This window comes from Osmia lignaria, chromosome 2 (assembly GCF_051020975.1).
Source record: "Osmia lignaria lignaria isolate PbOS001 chromosome 2, iyOsmLign1, whole genome shotgun sequence".
Lineage (NCBI taxonomy): Eukaryota > Metazoa > Arthropoda > Insecta > Hymenoptera > Megachilidae > Osmia > Osmia lignaria.
Window position 1 is genome coordinate 12,638,266 of NC_135033.1, and position 17,507 is coordinate 12,655,772.

Genomic DNA, 17,507 nt, shown 5'->3' on the forward strand with positions numbered 1-17,507 from the left:
AAAATGTTGCGATAGGAATAAAAAGCGAAAATCTACGTAAATATATGTATAGATAAGTAGATAGGTAGGTAGTGAATAAAAATAATGCTCCTTTTGTTGTTCGTTTGCATAACAGTCAAAAATGTTTTGCAAATGTGCATCAAGAGGATGATGGTATTGAATAAAAATAAAAGTTTGCATAAATGGAGGGTGGATGGGATGAGGTAGGGCGGGTCTCCACCCGCAGCAACCTCCCCGTGGTGAGACCTGGGCAATCGTTATTATTTGATGACTAATTAATAACTGTATCATTATTTCTATGGTATATTTATTAATTATGCAGCAAATAATACGAGCGAATTGGCTGCGAAAATGCTTTTTTTTCTATTTAATCGCTGTTATATTTTTTTCAGGACCTACATATGTCTTTAAGATTCTGAAGTGTACCACATTGCAGATACAATTTTACGGAAAGAAAATGAATAATAGTGAATGGATGGTCAGTATTGTTTAATTACAGTATTGTAAATATACATATAGTATACATGTGTGATTTAGGTATTTGCGAAAGGTAACGTAGTATAGCATGCCGTTAGTTGGATGCAATAATTCAGGTGGCGCTTAAATCAGTTTCTGTTCAGCTTAATTTTCGATCAAACATGGCCTGTTTTACCGATGCGGAATTCGGAGTTTAGCTAATCCATTAGATTTTTCATTTTCTGAGCAGTTTTTTTCATTATCGACTGATGTCAGAATAGAAATAAATATTATCGCGTTTATTAAATGACATTATTCACAGTCAATTATGTATCTTGAGAAATCGTATTTACCAACAATTATGCACTCACAATCTGCATGCAGCATATGAGGGGCCAGTTGTGCTATTCTAGAAATGTTTTTAATTGAAGATTAGCGTAACAATAATCTAAAATCAATATGCACTAGCTGATTGGAGTAATAAACAACAGAGATTATTAATAGGGCAAAAAGGGTGGTATTTTTGTTATATGTCTAAAGGATTTATGTTGAGTGATAAAATATTTCAGCAAAATTCTGAAAAATTCTGAAAAATTCTGAAAAATTCTGAAAAATTTTACTCTTACAGGGGTTGCGGAAAAAGAATTGGAACATTTGTCGGTTTCGCTCTGTGGATAATCGAGGCATAGGAACAATATCAAGATCAGTTACGTAAAAGGAACAGAAAGGAGAGGTATCAAGATTTCTTTTTTATTTCATATGCACATATGTATGTATACATATACACATACTATATCTTAGCGTCTTGAATGACCCACACTTTCACTTTCGTAATTAACGCAGGTACCCGCGCCTCCTGTTTACTCGCGTACCAGCTGGAAACAATATACGGATTTCCCTACGGAATCAGTACCGTTTCAGGGGCAAACGATTACCGTTTTCACGTTCAGTTTCGTCAAATCGGAGAGGTTGCCCGCCGTGGACGGATGTACAGGCGCGATATCCGGTCGCGCACGCGTTCACCGTGCCTGGTTCCGGTGTGCAACTGCTGTAATCGCGGTTTCAACTCCTCCGAAGCCTGGCATAACATATAATAACGGCTATGATACAAGTAAGTAATGCTGCGCAGACGATTTCACTTTCAACCAAGAGGCTGTATCCTCGTCTTTCTATCTCTTGATCGCGCTCGCCGCCATCGCGTCCTTTCTTTCCTTTTGCTTTCGTTGTAGCCAAAGGAATTACGAGACGATATGAAAAGATAATAATGCCTCTTACAGTTTTTATGTCCTATCTGCATTTAAGCTCGGAAGCAGCAATTATAGTAAACGTCAAATACAGGATGATGAAAACTAGCTAAATGCAATTACTCGCGACGTGTATTATATCAATGATCACGTTTATTGTCGTATACTCGTTCAATTGTCTGCTCTATTATTATCCACGCATATACCTACCTACCTTCTAATCCTGAAGGTAAACAACTGTTCTTTTTTTATAATATTGTGAAATAATTCGCAGAGTTTTAAATATCAAATTACTCGACAACACTTTATAGTCTTTATAGAAAAATTATGAATAGGAAGTTGTCAAACATTCTCCGAGGCAAATGTTTCGTGGTTGTTATTTCTATAAGAGATCCAAATCGCTAGTTCCAATTGAAGGTCTTACAATTTCAAGGCGAAAGGGTTACGTTGCTTAGACCATCTTGGAAACTCACCTGATTTAAATCTCGTTTGACAATTTACCAGCTATTCGTAAGGTCAGAGTACTTAAAGAACGAAATGATTGAAATTCTGTCGATATCAAAGTGCATACTTCTCATGAAGAAGTTAACGCGGTATGGCTGTGTTTCTACTTAAAACTGACCTGTAATGCTAAAACGAACCAACGTTCTCATTAATTCGCACAATAACGCGCATACCGCTGAAAGTACTGTACGATAAACACACGGTTCTTGAGAACGTTGGCGTTCAGTTACACGCTCGGCCACGATATATAGGTTCACCGAGTTAAAACAGAAATTAGGAGCGAACCGTGTCCCCTTTCTCTTGCCAAGCCAAGCGTGGTATAAAATACTTTCCCTCTCGCGAGGCAAGAGAGCCGCGGTGCTGTAGGCGAAAGAGCAAGCAGGTAAGCAAGGATTGTAGCTTGCGAACGGAAAACCGGAAAACGATAGCTTCTAATCGCGAGCCTCCGGCGTCTTCCTTCTACTCTGCTCTTTGTTTTTCGCTTCGACGCGTGCACACAACCCTCCCATACACCATTTTTATCCTTTAATTCGTTTTATTACAATAACTGTAACTCTTACTCCGGTCATGACTAAACTTCCAGACGAGACACGCCAAGTGTAGAATCACTTCCGTCCGGCATGGCAGTCTTCTTCCCACAGTTCTTTCTTCCTGAAGAACGAGAGTTTAGTGTTTAGTGTCCTGAGAATTGAGGAAGAAACGAGGAAATCTTAGGAAACGAAGGGTTTTGGGTATTAGAAGTGGATATGGATCTTCAGAAGGGAGGGAGATTAGATTAGCTTTTATCGTCTTATGTATTGTAGTAGCTTCTGGTGAGTTTTTATTTAGATATTGATATTACAATGAATATAATCTATTTGGTGAGAGAAGGGGTTAGGGCTGAGCCTATTAAGTGGAAAGGGGGTTCGAGAAGGACAGAGGCCCTCCTGAATTGGCGACTTTCCCGATTTTGTAGCGTAGCGATCGGAGGCCAGGCCAACCTTCTCTTGGTGGTGCACGTAAGTACGGGAACCGTGTAACAATCACTGATCGCCGGTAGTGGCAAGTAGTAGTCCCCAGTCTCTCTGGCTGTGGGTCGTTTCCCCACCTTTTGCTTTTGCCACCGACGTCGACGTGTATCGTCGGCCGCAGTTAGACCGAGTCCGCTCGCGCATTCACATTAATTTCGAATCCGCGCTTGTGCTCTCTCTCTCTTTTTCTCTCGGCCGGCTCTCCCGACTTGCCGGCTCGATCCTCCTCGTCGATCCTCGCCAATCCTCGCCAACGTGGACCAACGTGGACCAACGGTGTATCCGCTGACGGGAAAAGAAATGCCCGTGAATTCGAGTTCGTTTAACGCAAGTACGTCGAGGAGAGAGGATACGTCGTGAGAGATCCAGTTGAGTTTTATATTCGTCGTCGGGTGTCACTTGTTGATCGTCGAACACTTTCGAGCTGGCTCGTGTGTATCTAGTCGGTTCAGGATCGAAGGATACCATTCGCGTAAGGACACTGACAATGAGAGTCAAAGTGTAGTACGAGTGTTGATCGAAAAGTATCCGCAATTCTAATCCTCTGTGCGTCCTTAGGGGCTACCTTGAGGAGATAAATCTTCTTCAGAGACACCTTGTATAATATAACAGTCTGTTTTCATACGGTTCTGTTCGCGTTTCCTGACTTGTAACTTCTCGTGACACAGGCTGGGGACTCGTTTTAGTTGTCCTGTTACCGTTGTTAAAGTAGTTCTTCCATAAAAAAATTATTTAAGCTAAAGTTACCCTATTTACCCTATTTCCTCGAGGAAATCGTGGATACTTTTCGATCGACTCTCGAGGAATTGGCTCGTGTTGAATCGACAGCGAAAGTGCACGATGAACATTGCACTTGTGCCAGATACCGCACGTGATCGTTTCACGGAGAACGGAGGAAAACCGGAGGAAAAGGATGCGTTTCTGCGTGGATCGCGAAGAGAGTAACACACCTGTCGTTTCTTTTCCACAAGCGATGCGCCATCAAGGCTTCACTGTCCGTTTCCATACGCTTGGAAATCGATTTCGCGTTTCGTTTCGAGGATATCAAGCGTTCTCGCTTGGATAACATGCTAGGCGGTTCGAAAGGCGAACGCTTTATGGGATACGAGGTTTTTAGCTTGAGGAAGCGGTTGTTTCGCAGCCTTTCGTTGCTAAACGTCCGATGTTGCGCGCATTGTCGCTGGAAATGAAACAAGACAACGCTTTTTCCACTTGCTTTCAACCACTCTGTTGCAATTGAATTTAAAACAACTTCTTCTTCTTCGTTTAATTATTCCCTTCTATTCGCTACTTTATTGCAAATCTCTGCTCTGTTGGAAGTTCTTTAAAGGTGGGATAGAATTTGAAATTCATTAGAACATTTAACGATAATGATTACAAACACTTTTTTTTTCTCTAATTAAGTAAATGATTTATGGATCGAAAGCAAAGGCTAAAAGTTAATAATCTGTTAATGTAGCATAATGCTTCACGGTAACAATTGTTTAGTATCATACATATTTATGTTTTGAGTAAAAGGAAACAGATTGGCATTGAAGATTTATCCGATCATTCATTATAAGTTAATTAAATGCTAGGTATCTCCTTTAAACAGATCCAATTTATTTTCAACCAATGGTATGATGCTTGTTACGTATTTTGTCTTGTTCCATTGTCCCAGCTAAAAGAATACAGACTTTGTTTAGAATCTTTTATCTTCAAAAATTCAATCATTTTGAAATTTTGTAGAAAAAACATAAAAATTCAAATGTAACGTGCTTTACACGCTCAAAATGCTTTTCTCTCCGGTTTTCGACGCAAACTGCAAACGGTTTTGTTGAAATTTGCGTATCCGAGAGGACCGTGGAAAAAACAGCTTTTCCCGTCTGAAAAATTGCTGACTCGATTTCTCTGAAACTCGACTGTATTTTTTCTCTTTTATTTTTTCGTTCGAAAAAGCGGAGAAAACGTGTAGACGCGCGAAGGAGCCAGTGTGTATTGATGTGCAGTGATCAGGAAGTTGGTGAACGCCGGAAGTAAGGTCTTCGAACGAGTTCGTTGAACGAAGGAGGAAGGATCGAGCCAGTTCACCCTCGTGAGAAACCTTGTCCGTCCTTTTTTTATTTTTATTTTTATTTTTTTTTATTTTCCTCATTAATACGCGCGTGACAAGTGAACCTTTTAACCTTTCGACGTCGTAATGACACCGAGAATGGAAATATGAGGACTGTGGAAGATCGTCTACTCGATCGACGCAGCTCCAGTCCTGTCGACCATAAATGACGTAAGCTTTTCTTTTATTTCCGACTATTTATAGAAAATTTAGCGTATTCTTGGTTCTTATTTTTGGTTCTCGATACGTGCAAAGTAATATTTTATATATTTTATATATTTTCGCTCCATCATCTGTTACAAAATTTTGGCAAATTTCATGTGTTTAACGGTGCATTTCGCGCCTCTTGTCACCCGCGAGGGTGGCGTATTTTCGGAACATTGTTTCCCATTTGTTCACCGAAAATTAGCGGCCATTATTTATCATTTATTTTTCTTCAGTTTCAACTACCTCGTATGAGAAAGCATTAAAATGGGATCGAATCTTGAAATCGCAAAAATGATTTCTATTAATTGCTCTAACAGATACATAGAACGGTGTTTCATCATTATCGAGTAAATGTTTCGTTGAGTCAGTAGAAAGTTGTTCAAGTGACAACGCTATTCAAGGCTAAGAATAGAAAAATTACTTTCATGCTTGGAAGAACTTTAAATGAAAGATTATCCAATCGATTAGAAATAAAAATTATTAGCTTAACGTTGCGTTCGTTGTTCCTTCATTGATAGTTGTATTTTTACTTTAAACGTGTTGTTCCTATCTGTTTTCTTTTCTTTTTAATTAACCGTTGCCGAACGATTATTCACGCGAACGCGTTCGATTGATTAGTTGGCGGAGGCAAAAGATTTTGCATCGAACAAACAACTTCCGCAAAGCGCGGTAAAGTAATTAGAGGAAGCAAAAAGGATCTAGTAACTCTATATTATGTAAACGTTCATTTACATAAACATTGAACGACCACTCATTTATGAATTTTATTGGAATTAATTGAACCTATCTCATTGTCAGTCAGATGCTCTGTTTTAATGTTGAATTCGAATAACAATATTTCAGGAATTTTATTTATAATAGTTTAACGTAAGTTCTGAATTAAATTCTCAGGTACATATCTTTCCGTAGATCTTCTCTTCTGTTTTGTACAATCAGTCAAAGACACTTAAACGCGGTTGCAAGGCAATCGGTGTTTACTGTAGATACGAAAGTGTTTACCAAACAATCGTTCACCTGGAATACTTAATCCTTTTTGTTTCGAAAATGCGAATTATGTACGCGACGAATCGTATCGCGAGCACGAAGTTGAAAGTGCGATTAAATCTAATTTTTTTCCCTTTTTTCTTTTTTTGTTAAATAGAGGCCATTTCGTAAGCGGGAAGTAGGTATATTATAGGAAACAAAACACGTAACTGGTGTGCGAATACATAAAGAGTGCATCGGAATTAAACATCGTTTCAATTCGTTTCTCACCGGAACGATTATGAATGTGATTTCAACCTTTCCTTATTTTAATTCCATCGTGATTAAAAGTAACGTAACATAAAAATTTTCGAATATTAAAGATTTGCATTTCAAATATACTTACGACAAGGATGATAATTAAAAAAAATCGAACTCGTTAATTTTCAACCTTTGAACACGATTCTTTAAACGTTCAACTGTATTCGGATATCAAGCTTGAAGTTCTAAACGCAAATCTAGAAAGACTAAAAGTAGGTCAGTTATTTTTTGCGTTTGTAACAAAAGACTCAAACATCTTTTTATTATGTTTTTACCGTACCAAAAGGCTGGTACATTACAAAATTTTGACACGTAACGCGTGTTGCCCTTGTCTAGCTAGAGAAACGTGCACACGTGCCGTGCTATGCATCCTTTTATGCTGATACCAATACGATCCCGTTAGAAAATCGTTATTCTTACGATCATTTCCATACTGCATTCTAGGTTAAATATTGTTTTCATTTCATTTCACAAAGGGGAGGGGAGTCTGGTCAGAAGTGGATTAGCCATCGGCGTTTCAGAAAAATTCCCGGTGGAGATCCCTGGCCCCTATGCCGGAGCAACCCTAATTAGTTACACCCGCGCCTCTAATGTTTTATATGTATCTCATTGTCAGAGACAGAAGAGAACGATTGAACAGTATAGAAAGCAAGTTTCTGTAGGTTCGTTTTAATTGCGGCTAAATGTCGACTTCGTGCACGAACGCGCGGGACCTCATTGACAGCCGGCCACTTTCATTTCTCTATTCTCTGACACAATCTTCGCCCGATACACTTTCCTCGTTCGCCGGAGGAGGAAACAAGCGAACACGCGGCGGATAGATCGAGACTCTCGTTTTCAATATACACGCACCGTAACGGGGAAAATCGAGACGCGGTTCTATGTATTATATAATCCATACCAGCTTTATATGGTTGACGATGCTTTTGCATCTGTCCACTTTGTGAGATCAGCAGCTCGTGCACGCTTTAATTAACCTAACCCGTTCGTATTTGGAAGAGCTTTCGATTTCTGTCTACATACTTACGAGAGATATCCCATCACGTAGGAGTCCGAACGATTAGGCTGTGGTCGAAAGAAAAACGCTCGTCAGCTGCGTAATGACTGGTAAAGAAATTAATTGGTATAATCAACGAGTCTAAATGTGATTTTTTCCTTCAATTTCTATTTCCATCTGAAAAGAAGACAAGGTCTGCAGAGTTTCATTAGAATACAAAGATTCTTCTAATATTAAATGTTCAAGTTTCATGTTTACAAACAAACTGTATGTTAGGCATGGCAATAATTTCACGCAGAAAATATTTCGACTTCCGCTTCTTTGCACGAACGATCGATTTAATTTCCACGCGCTTTCACGTGTGGCCGGCGCTAATTGCGCGCGGAAATATAAACCGCCGATTTCCTTCCGTCTCCTGTTGCTTTTTCCTTGAAACTGATTTTATTGGAAATTCTAAACATAGTCGGAATGATTATTTCATCTGTGTCGAAGCTTTTTTGTCCAGGTCACAGGGCGCTTTCACGAGCGGAGAAAACCAACCTTTCGATAAGTATTCACGATGAATAGTTTCATGTTGAAGTAGGCCATGCTCGAACGTTTTCTCGTGATTTCAAGCATTGCCGAATTTTTTTCGTCGAAAGGTGTCGAACCTTTGAGGATCCCCTTGGTTGATAAACGTGGTTCAAAAATTTACATTTATTCTAAATAAAGTAAAGTAAAGTAAAGTAAAGTAAAAATTGTAATGGAAGATGGGGCAGTGGGGTTTTCCCTTTTTCACACGAGAAATCAAGTTTATCTGATTCCAATTTAATTTCCAAATCATTATCACATCGGAAGCATTGTTTTTGAACAATTAAATTATTCAAAGTCATTGAGTAAGCATTTTCGAAGAAAGTGTCTTCAGCGAATCCGTACCAGCTCTTTTTCCTTTCATTCGAAAGTAAAACCATGGAATTGCATCGTACAGCGACGAGGTAATCCATTTTCTCGTAATTTGTCCTATTATATCGAATGTTTCGCTCACTCTCACGCTCCTCAAGTTCTATTTCGATCGCGATTTGCGATTTTCTCGAAGGCTTTTCAAACGATCCATCAATCATCATAATTCCTAAAGAAAGTATTATATTTTCATTGAATTAACAGTAAATAATAATTATATCCTCGTTGCAAAGTGAAACCATAAAATTATATTACATTTTAAATAAATTTCTTACAATGTTTTCATTCGATCGAAATGCAACTTTCTCCGGTCCGGAAAATGAATCGGAAGTGGCATTCGATCGATACCCAAAGACGTTATTTTTATTCGATCGACCAGTTGTTTTTTCCCCTCGTTAGAAAGTAAACCTGTGAAATTCCGTTGTCTATCTTTTTTTTTTTCTAATCGCCTATTCATTTACATAACGAGTCACGCGTTTGTGATTAAAGTTGCAATTATTGTTGGGCTCGATCATTTTCTCGTGTTACGAAGCATTGCCAGATCTTGGAACCCTTCGAAACGCTCATTTTCCCACAGGTGTAGCAAACTTTTTAGCAGACGATTCATTTATATAACAGGTAGCTCTGGTTTATTAAGTTAGCAGCGTTGTTATGCTTGCGTTCGCCAGATTACGATCGCTCGTTCGGCCCGTATATGTAAAAAAAGAAGAAGAAGAAAAAAAAAGAGAAACGCGAAACTGCCACGGAAGCGATTATTATGCTTGGTAAACGAACTTTGCGAACGGGTCACGGTTACAGCATTAGGCCTCAGGAACAAGTGAATGGAAAAATGATAGACACACCCTCTTATGTATACTCTTTTTATTGCCATTTTCTCAAAATTAACACTTTTTATCAATTTTTTTATACAAAATATACTTAACCCTTATCTGAACAATCTGTTTGTGTAATATAATGGAAAAAAAAATAAAAGAAACGTGTAATAGCTCACGACAGATGTTGGTTGTTGCATAGAATAGCCGGTGAACAATGTGTTAAGGTGATCGAAGTTATTGCCCCACTGTCAGTATTATCTCGTTGGTAGAGAAAGGGTTAATTGCACACGGGATCGTTGTTTTAGAGCGGTCGCGACTATAGCCACCTACGTTCACGTGGACTTCCACGTGAGAGCTAGCTGGAGAGCTCAATGCTACGCGATTGAAAGTAAATTTTTTTTTCCCTTCCATCGATAGAACTGTGGTGGGATCCATGTGACTTCTCGTAAACCCGTCGATTTACCGTATTTTTAATCGCGCCACGTTGGAGAACCGTTACGTCTCTTTTAGTCCTAGATGTGGACATTTAGGTGGACATGCGATCGTTCTTTATTAGACGGAAAGATAGTTGAAAATTCGTTGAAAGGAAACCGCGATAGAGGAATTTTCTGTGGTGCCTCTTGAACCAATTAAACAGAGAATTTCTGAAGAATTTTCTTTCAATGAATCTTTGATTTTTCGGGTTATAAATTAAAAAATGATAACGGAATTTGTTAACGGAAATGACTGTTTCAGTAATTTTCTTATCACGGGATTCACGTAAATAACATTCGGTTGAATAACACGGAAGAGCAAGAGATCGGTATGAAATTTGCCACGGTCACGGGCTAGGATGATACGAAAATTGACGTTAACGACGATTAAATTGTCGCTGTCCGTGACATTTGAACGTATCTTCAAGTTTCCGTATATTTCTACCTTTTCAAGGGATTTCGTTGATAAAACATGGCGAGAGTCGCGATTATAGCTCGCGGGAAACAACTTTCGACGCTGAAGAAATCGCCGATTCACTTTTGCAATCGTTGAACGTACGATGGCCGCACAGCTGATCCAACCGAGCGCCGTGAAGCGGCTTGTAATTTTCAATTTCCATCGTTCTCAAACGTCGATCTAACTCGCTTTATTATCGATCAATGACTCTCCTTTTCAGGGTCTCGGTTATTTGAATTAACGATTCCTTGCTAGAAATTTCTTCGCGGAAATCGAACTCGTCAACGTCGCGTCGCGTCGAATCGAATCGTTCCATTTCACTTGTCAGTCCGTTACAATTATCTGATTACTGTTTTACGAATCAAACGTTCTTTAGAGAATGATTTAATCCAAGAATGTACATCGACAGGTTACTTCTTAAAAGCACTCTGTAATTTTGGATACAATTTAGTTTGCATAATTAGTTTAATTTGCAAAGAGCAGGTGTGCTTTGAATTCAGCGTTTTCCACCGCGATTCAGAAATTTTGCCAGCTGACTACCAGCTCATCACCTTGATAATTGATAATTGGCCGATTATCAGCAGATTTTCTCGAAAGAAATAAATGCGCGCAGTCTGGAGGAACGATCTCTCCTAAAAATGTCGCAAGATTCTACAACGCGGATCACCCGTTACGTAATGCGGTCAAAGGAGCACGTCTCGTTACAGGATCGTTGATCGACGCGACGATAGAAATTTCTCGCAGAAACCAGTGGCTCGTGCAATTGACGACAGGCCAATGGAACCGAGTACATTTTTACGTAAATGCATTCCCATTAACGAATCATTTACTTGGCGATCGGTACAGGCAGCGGTTGATTAGCAGAACACCCATCAACGTTTTCCCAATCTAGCCTTCGTCGTGTGCCCCGAGACATTCTTACGCAACCCGTTCCGTCTCTTCTACAGGTGTTTTCGTACATACCATCGGTTCTCGATGAAACACCAACCGAAACCGTGACAGGTTACTGTGCTATCTTTATCTATATAGGCTGTCTGTCGAACAAACATAGTCGTCACGACTCCTGCCAATAGGAAAATATTTCACTTGATGTATGCTTCTGTTCGACACGATTATTGTCAGGGCTTCTGAATTTATTTGGAGATGGTTCGATCAATTAGATTCATTGTTACTGCTTTAGCGATCGAAAGACTATCATTGTCTATCATTTTTCTAACAGTTTAGCCTTCAAACGTACGAGCCATCCTCCTCATACTATCGTCTAATTGTGAGCATAACTCTTAAACATGTCTATTAATTAAACAGACGAATCGTTAAACGTCATAGTTTATGCATACGCAATACGAACCAAGCACCAGCTGCTGTTATCACTACATTTGCAATATTTACACGATAGATTGACTACCGTGCATGAGTCAGCTTAGATCACCGTAGATCCGTATCAAACTTGCTGAAAAATCAACGGCCGATCGTATATGTAGCACATGTGAGCATGAACTACGTGTATGCTCATGTAGCTCACCGCAAAACTTTCACTTCAAATACCTCGGATTGGGTATATACAATTTCCAGTTGTTAATATAAATTTCTATGCATGACGCATACGGTGCGTCGTGTCGCGTCGTTGATTGTATCGGACGAACGATGAAAGTTTAATCGGATAACTGATCTAGGACGCAAACGGTGAGTCATCGATTGTGTAGGGTAGATAAAATAGGACATAGAGGGTGCGTCCTCGATTACACTGGATTACTCAGAGATACCCTCATCGTCAAAAAAGATTGGTGCTAGCACCCATCAGAATGACAATAGAAATGTACTCGATAAGTATATCGAACGTCATTAACATCAGATTGAAGGATGATGATGTTGATGACAAGGAATAAACGTCGAGGACGAAGGAGACTCTGTACCCGTTGTCTGTCTATGTACAGTATAGCTCGGTGATACGGTGAAAGCTGATATTTTGTAACACTCCTGCCATTCCGTTCCGTTCCATTCCATTCCATTCCATTCCATTCCATGGTATTGCCCGGTGGTGCAGCCGTTCGCTCGCCTCTCGAGCAAGCCGCTCGTCTCGCGTAATCGAATGCGAGAACCCAGTGCCGGCAGCACAATGGTAGGCGCACCCAGAATACATTTTTCTCTTTCCTCGCGTCTACGTTCCGCGAGATTCTCGTTTCTCGTTTCTCGGTAGCTACGAATACCCTGCCTCCAGCTCGTTCGTACCAGGTTGGAAAACCATTGCTGGCGTGCCACGCGATTAATATCCTCCATAGTGTTACACGCAGAAATGAATTAGTCCGGTCTAATGAATTAGTTGTTTGTATCTTTGGCCCTTAATCACGCCCCGGCTACTAATCTGTTCGCTTGGAAAGTGGTACAAGTAGAGCGTGGATACTGGATTAGGACACAGGCTATTTGTTACCTCTAGTTACGCTCTTTCAGCGAAAATAGATAAATCAGCTTAAGTAATGTTAAATCTTTCGCACTAATTTCAGCAGAAATAGAAAGCGAGATTCAGAATTCTAGGTAGAATCTTTTCAAACATTTCCGTGATTTCTCTGTGAAACGAAAAAGTTTCGAGAAGGAACTTTTAGAATTCCAGGAGCGATTGGGATCTTGATCGCGCACAGTCCAGTTAGTCCACATCCAGAGAATTTTGATAAGTCGCCGTCAGACTGGATTTACATTGACGACGAATCACTTGCGGTTCGTTGAAATATTTTTTCGACGCTGTTTAACATTGACCGTGCTGTGATCGTATCGTCCATATTAATCACGTCTCAAAGTGCAACTAGGTAGGTATCTGAAAGATGGAGGAAACGTGTAACGATTCGCGGTAAATTTTTCATACGAAGAATTGTTTTCAATGTGACTGCCAATGAAGGAAAAAAAACATTCTTGAACATCCACGTAGCTCAGAATAAATATTATCATTCGACTGATGTTATCTTTTCTCATGCTACTACATCGAGTTCATAGATCTCTATTGCAATCTTGATATTATCTATAATCGATAACTCGGAGTTTAGCGTTAAAATTTCTCATTTTAAATATAATTATTGATTGCTAATTGGAATTCATCTTTATTACTTGTTAACAATTAGTGCAAAAGAAAGAAATCGACGTTTTTCCCGCTTGATCGACGACCGGCAGTTTAGCACTCGAAAGTCGAATACCAATCAATCGTGCGAATGTCGCGTCGTAACGACTAGTATGTATGTATGTATGTACACCTTTTAAATATTCAGTGTCGGAAAATGTGAGTAACCTTGACACGCAGCTCAGAGACTGGAATCTCTGTGGTAAGAAGCCTTCTGCACGCCATTCGCGTCTCGATTTTCTAAACAACTTGGAGACTATTTTCCGAATACTCCCCCAATTACCGATTTTAATCGATTTTATAAATCACATATCACATAGTCTTTCATTTGATTCTAAACACTCTTCATTCATATGTATGCTTCTCAGTTCCATCATGAATAAACTCAGACCTGGACTCGCTTATCCTTCGGACGTATTCGTTGAATACGCGTTAATACTCTCATTCACGCGTGATTTAAATACTGATCGTCGGACATCTTACACCTAACAGATTCTTTTTTTCATTCCCAATGATCATTTGCACAGTTCACTGTGTTCAAGTATCGTCGTATCGACAAAACCTTGAGACGCGGTGGTTCACGCTTGCAGCAAACGCTTCTCATCGGTTGCTCGAGAGAGCGTATCCAAAGATCTCGAGTGAAAGAGCGCGGACCGTTTCGTTGCGAAAATAAAAAGGGCATCATTTAGTCAGGCGGAAATTGCTTTTGAAATTTGACACAAAGCTCCGGCAAATAAACGCTGGTGAACCGATACGACTTGGGAATTCGATTTCCTACGATCGCGTTCCTTAATCTAAGCCAAAAGCGCAGCACCACTTCCGGGTGGACGATTTATTGCGTTCCAATACCTTGCTTTAATTGCAACACGCGTAATTGATGGATATATCATATGTTGAACAAACTGTTTCCGGAATGATACATACTTATCGCGATCGTGGGAATTCTGGCTAAGATTATCGAACGTTTTCTGTGCAACGCGAGCCTGATACATGGAGATAAGTAGATTTAAATTATTATTTAATTGTGGAGTAGAATATTCGAAATGATTCCTGAAATTTTAATAGGCGAGGGTAATTGGTCTGAACCTCCCCACTAATTTCAGCTCAACCTAATTTCATTGAATATTATTTAAAAAAACTTAACAACTTCTAAATTGTCAGAAGTTATAATAATCGCCTTTAGGAGTTGAGTTGATTATTATCATTGTGTCTCAACAGAGACTGTTGTACTCGAAACCTGGATTCGTTCACTGGTTCATCGAATTCGCAATTGACAAATTCTTTTTCGATACACCTTGCAATTAAAACAATTAACACGTGTATGTACACAATTGCAAAGTAATGAGATCCTAAAAAAAAGCTGTCGCAGCGCACATATAGTACTATGAAGCATAAATTACTTGGACAATACAATTGCATAATAACTTGTTCGAACAATTTGTTCATAACAATACCGGTAACGACGAAGAGAATAACAAGGTTGATTCACGAACACACTTAAAGTGTCACACTTTGTTAGAATCGGTTCGTTAAGTGATCTGTCACCGCGTGTGCAGACCTTGCCAAGAAAACAGAGGGCAATTAGCAGCATGCTAATTAATTCATCGAGGATCGAAATACGTAATTCACAATCAGTGTTCGTTTATTCATGATGCACTCTCTTCGCGGTAATTTCATGATTTCTTCGATTTCTAGTTACATAAACGTAGAACAATTGGTGAATTTTTTTCAACGAAATTACCTGGTCGCGTCTAATAGTAGGGAAAAAAAAAAATCTTACGGAGTTTTGTGAAACAGTTATTTGTACGGTGTAACATGGCCATTATTAAGGCTAATAGTTACTGTTATAATGACAGACGAGTTGCAGCTTGCAACTTACGAGGTGGCACTTACGACTGTTACTTTTATAACCGCTATCCTTGACCAGAAGTTCCACATTTACATTCTGCAGTTCTCGATCAGCCATGTTCAACCGAAGAATCCGTAAACAATTTATTCCTCCTCCTCTTCAAGGCCCTCAAAAACGTTTGCAAAACGTGTTTTCTGTCTAACGTTGACTCTCTGTTCGAGGAAGATTCAATTTCCGTTGCTTTTATCTCGTTATAATAACCAGATAAATATTGGTCGATATTCTTGGCACATCGTTGTTTTATTATTAAACGTTTACTATGAAACGATCATACGTTTCATACGGGATATTATCCCGTGTCTTTCACCTATTAAAATTCTTCAGTCACCTCAGCTGCTTATTAGTCCTTTATTATACATAAGTATCCATCTGTGGTAATTAAAAAAATTTTTTTTTTTACTTATTTCAATCATTTTTTATTGGAGAAATCCAAGCTCAAATAGGTCTCTATATTATTCCCTGTGACTCTTCAAATAGATAAATAAATTTCTAAAATCTAGTGTATCATACTAGGCACGTCTATTTCTATCGTGGTCAACGATTCATCAGATTCAGAGGGTAAGAACCTCTGACTGGTTCACGGAAGTGCGTCAGACAGTTTTTGTTGAATTTATCATATAATATGTTTCTGTTGTCGCGATGGACATTATCCAGCGGAATTTTCTGTGCATACCGCGGTAAGCTCACGTTTTAGTTCGCGTTACCGGGGCCGACTGATATTCATCTTGGATCCTCGACACAATTCGGCGGCGGAACACGTCCTTCATTTCGTTTCGTTTCACGTTCCACGCGGCAGAACGTCGCGTCGCGTCGCGTCGGCCACGAACAAGCAGGTTATACTGCTGCCATACCCGCAGCCCGTATACCCTGCTAACAATAAGATAAAGCCGTTTTCACGCTCCTTTGGTTTCGAACTTGCTCGATTCACCGTGGATCCTGAGTTTACGCCGACTGAATACGGGTCAAGGTTGAAAATCACTGTAGGTACTCCCTATGGGAGTTATGGGAGTTTTGGGATCGATTATTCAGGTATTTGTAATTGGACAAAAAATACAGTAAGGCATTCGAAAATGGAAGATATAGCGATATTTTTTTTACGATGATTAAGGTATAATTCTAATGTTTTATTTAATTTTTTTTTTTTTTTATTTTTGACTGATGCTACCACGTTGATCCCCGATGAACGATACTACAAGAAATTGCAATCGCATTTTGTGGTCAACTTATTTCTTATCAAAAGTGCGGATATGACATCCTACTTGTTGCTTATGGGAAAGATAACAGTGTAAACTACTGTATGGTTTTCTACTAAAGAGTAGATGTAAGTAAGTTCGAAACAGGTAATTGTAGGCAGACATTACATTCTCCCATTATAATCAAGAATGTCATCATTTGCATTCATATTGTCTCTGTTGGACAGCAAACGAAAAGAAACTTGCTTATAGTAGTAGCCGTCTTATAGATATGCATTTCACAATTCTATTTTGATTGTAAGTTACCATCAGATCGGCAGTTATATTATAGTAAGAACACTGTCACAATGCTGTTTTCATGCTAATTCAACACTGCACGCGCTTCGTACGTCCGGTTGAAAGATTATTAAACATTTCGAAATGCATTCTCTTTCGTTTTTAATTTACGCAAGATTAAGATAGGATTAATAACATTTCTTCGGTATTATTGTAATTCAGTACATATTTCAACGAGGATTATTTATATTTGTGTTAAAATAATTTTTAAAGCGATTCATTTCCATTGTGTTCTTTTGATTCTCTAACTGACGATGAGATACAGTGTCTTTAATCGGCAATGAGACATAAATTGGTAAATTTGTCCGTAATATCCGTAATATTTAGCAAACCGTCTGGATCATTTGAACGATCGATGACAGGTGATTTGTCAGACGACATCGCTTTCCGACTCGAGTCACGGTCGAAGTGAAATTGGCGTTGGGGACAACATTGCGACATGTGCATAAAAACCTACTTAAAGTTTGGTCTAGTTCGATACAGGT

The 17,507-nt window shown here is 39.2% G+C and overlaps 1 protein-coding gene across 8 annotated transcripts in view; it reads left to right on the forward strand.

Annotated features, from left to right (window-relative positions):
• The first annotated feature begins 397 nt into the window (after nucleotides 1-397).
• Nucleotides 398-17,507, forward strand: part of sona (sol narae metalloprotease) — a 42,292-nt gene continuing 25,182 nt past the window's right edge. For 2 of the 8 annotated variants that reach the window (XM_034333976.2, XM_034333985.2), the window contains exons 1-2: nucleotides 3,311-3,686; nucleotides 5,153-5,477. The gene's annotated coding sequence lies outside the window, so the exon portion shown is untranslated. The other 6 variants (XM_034333981.2, XM_034333978.2, XM_034333983.2 and 3 more) reach the window with 6 other exon arrangements.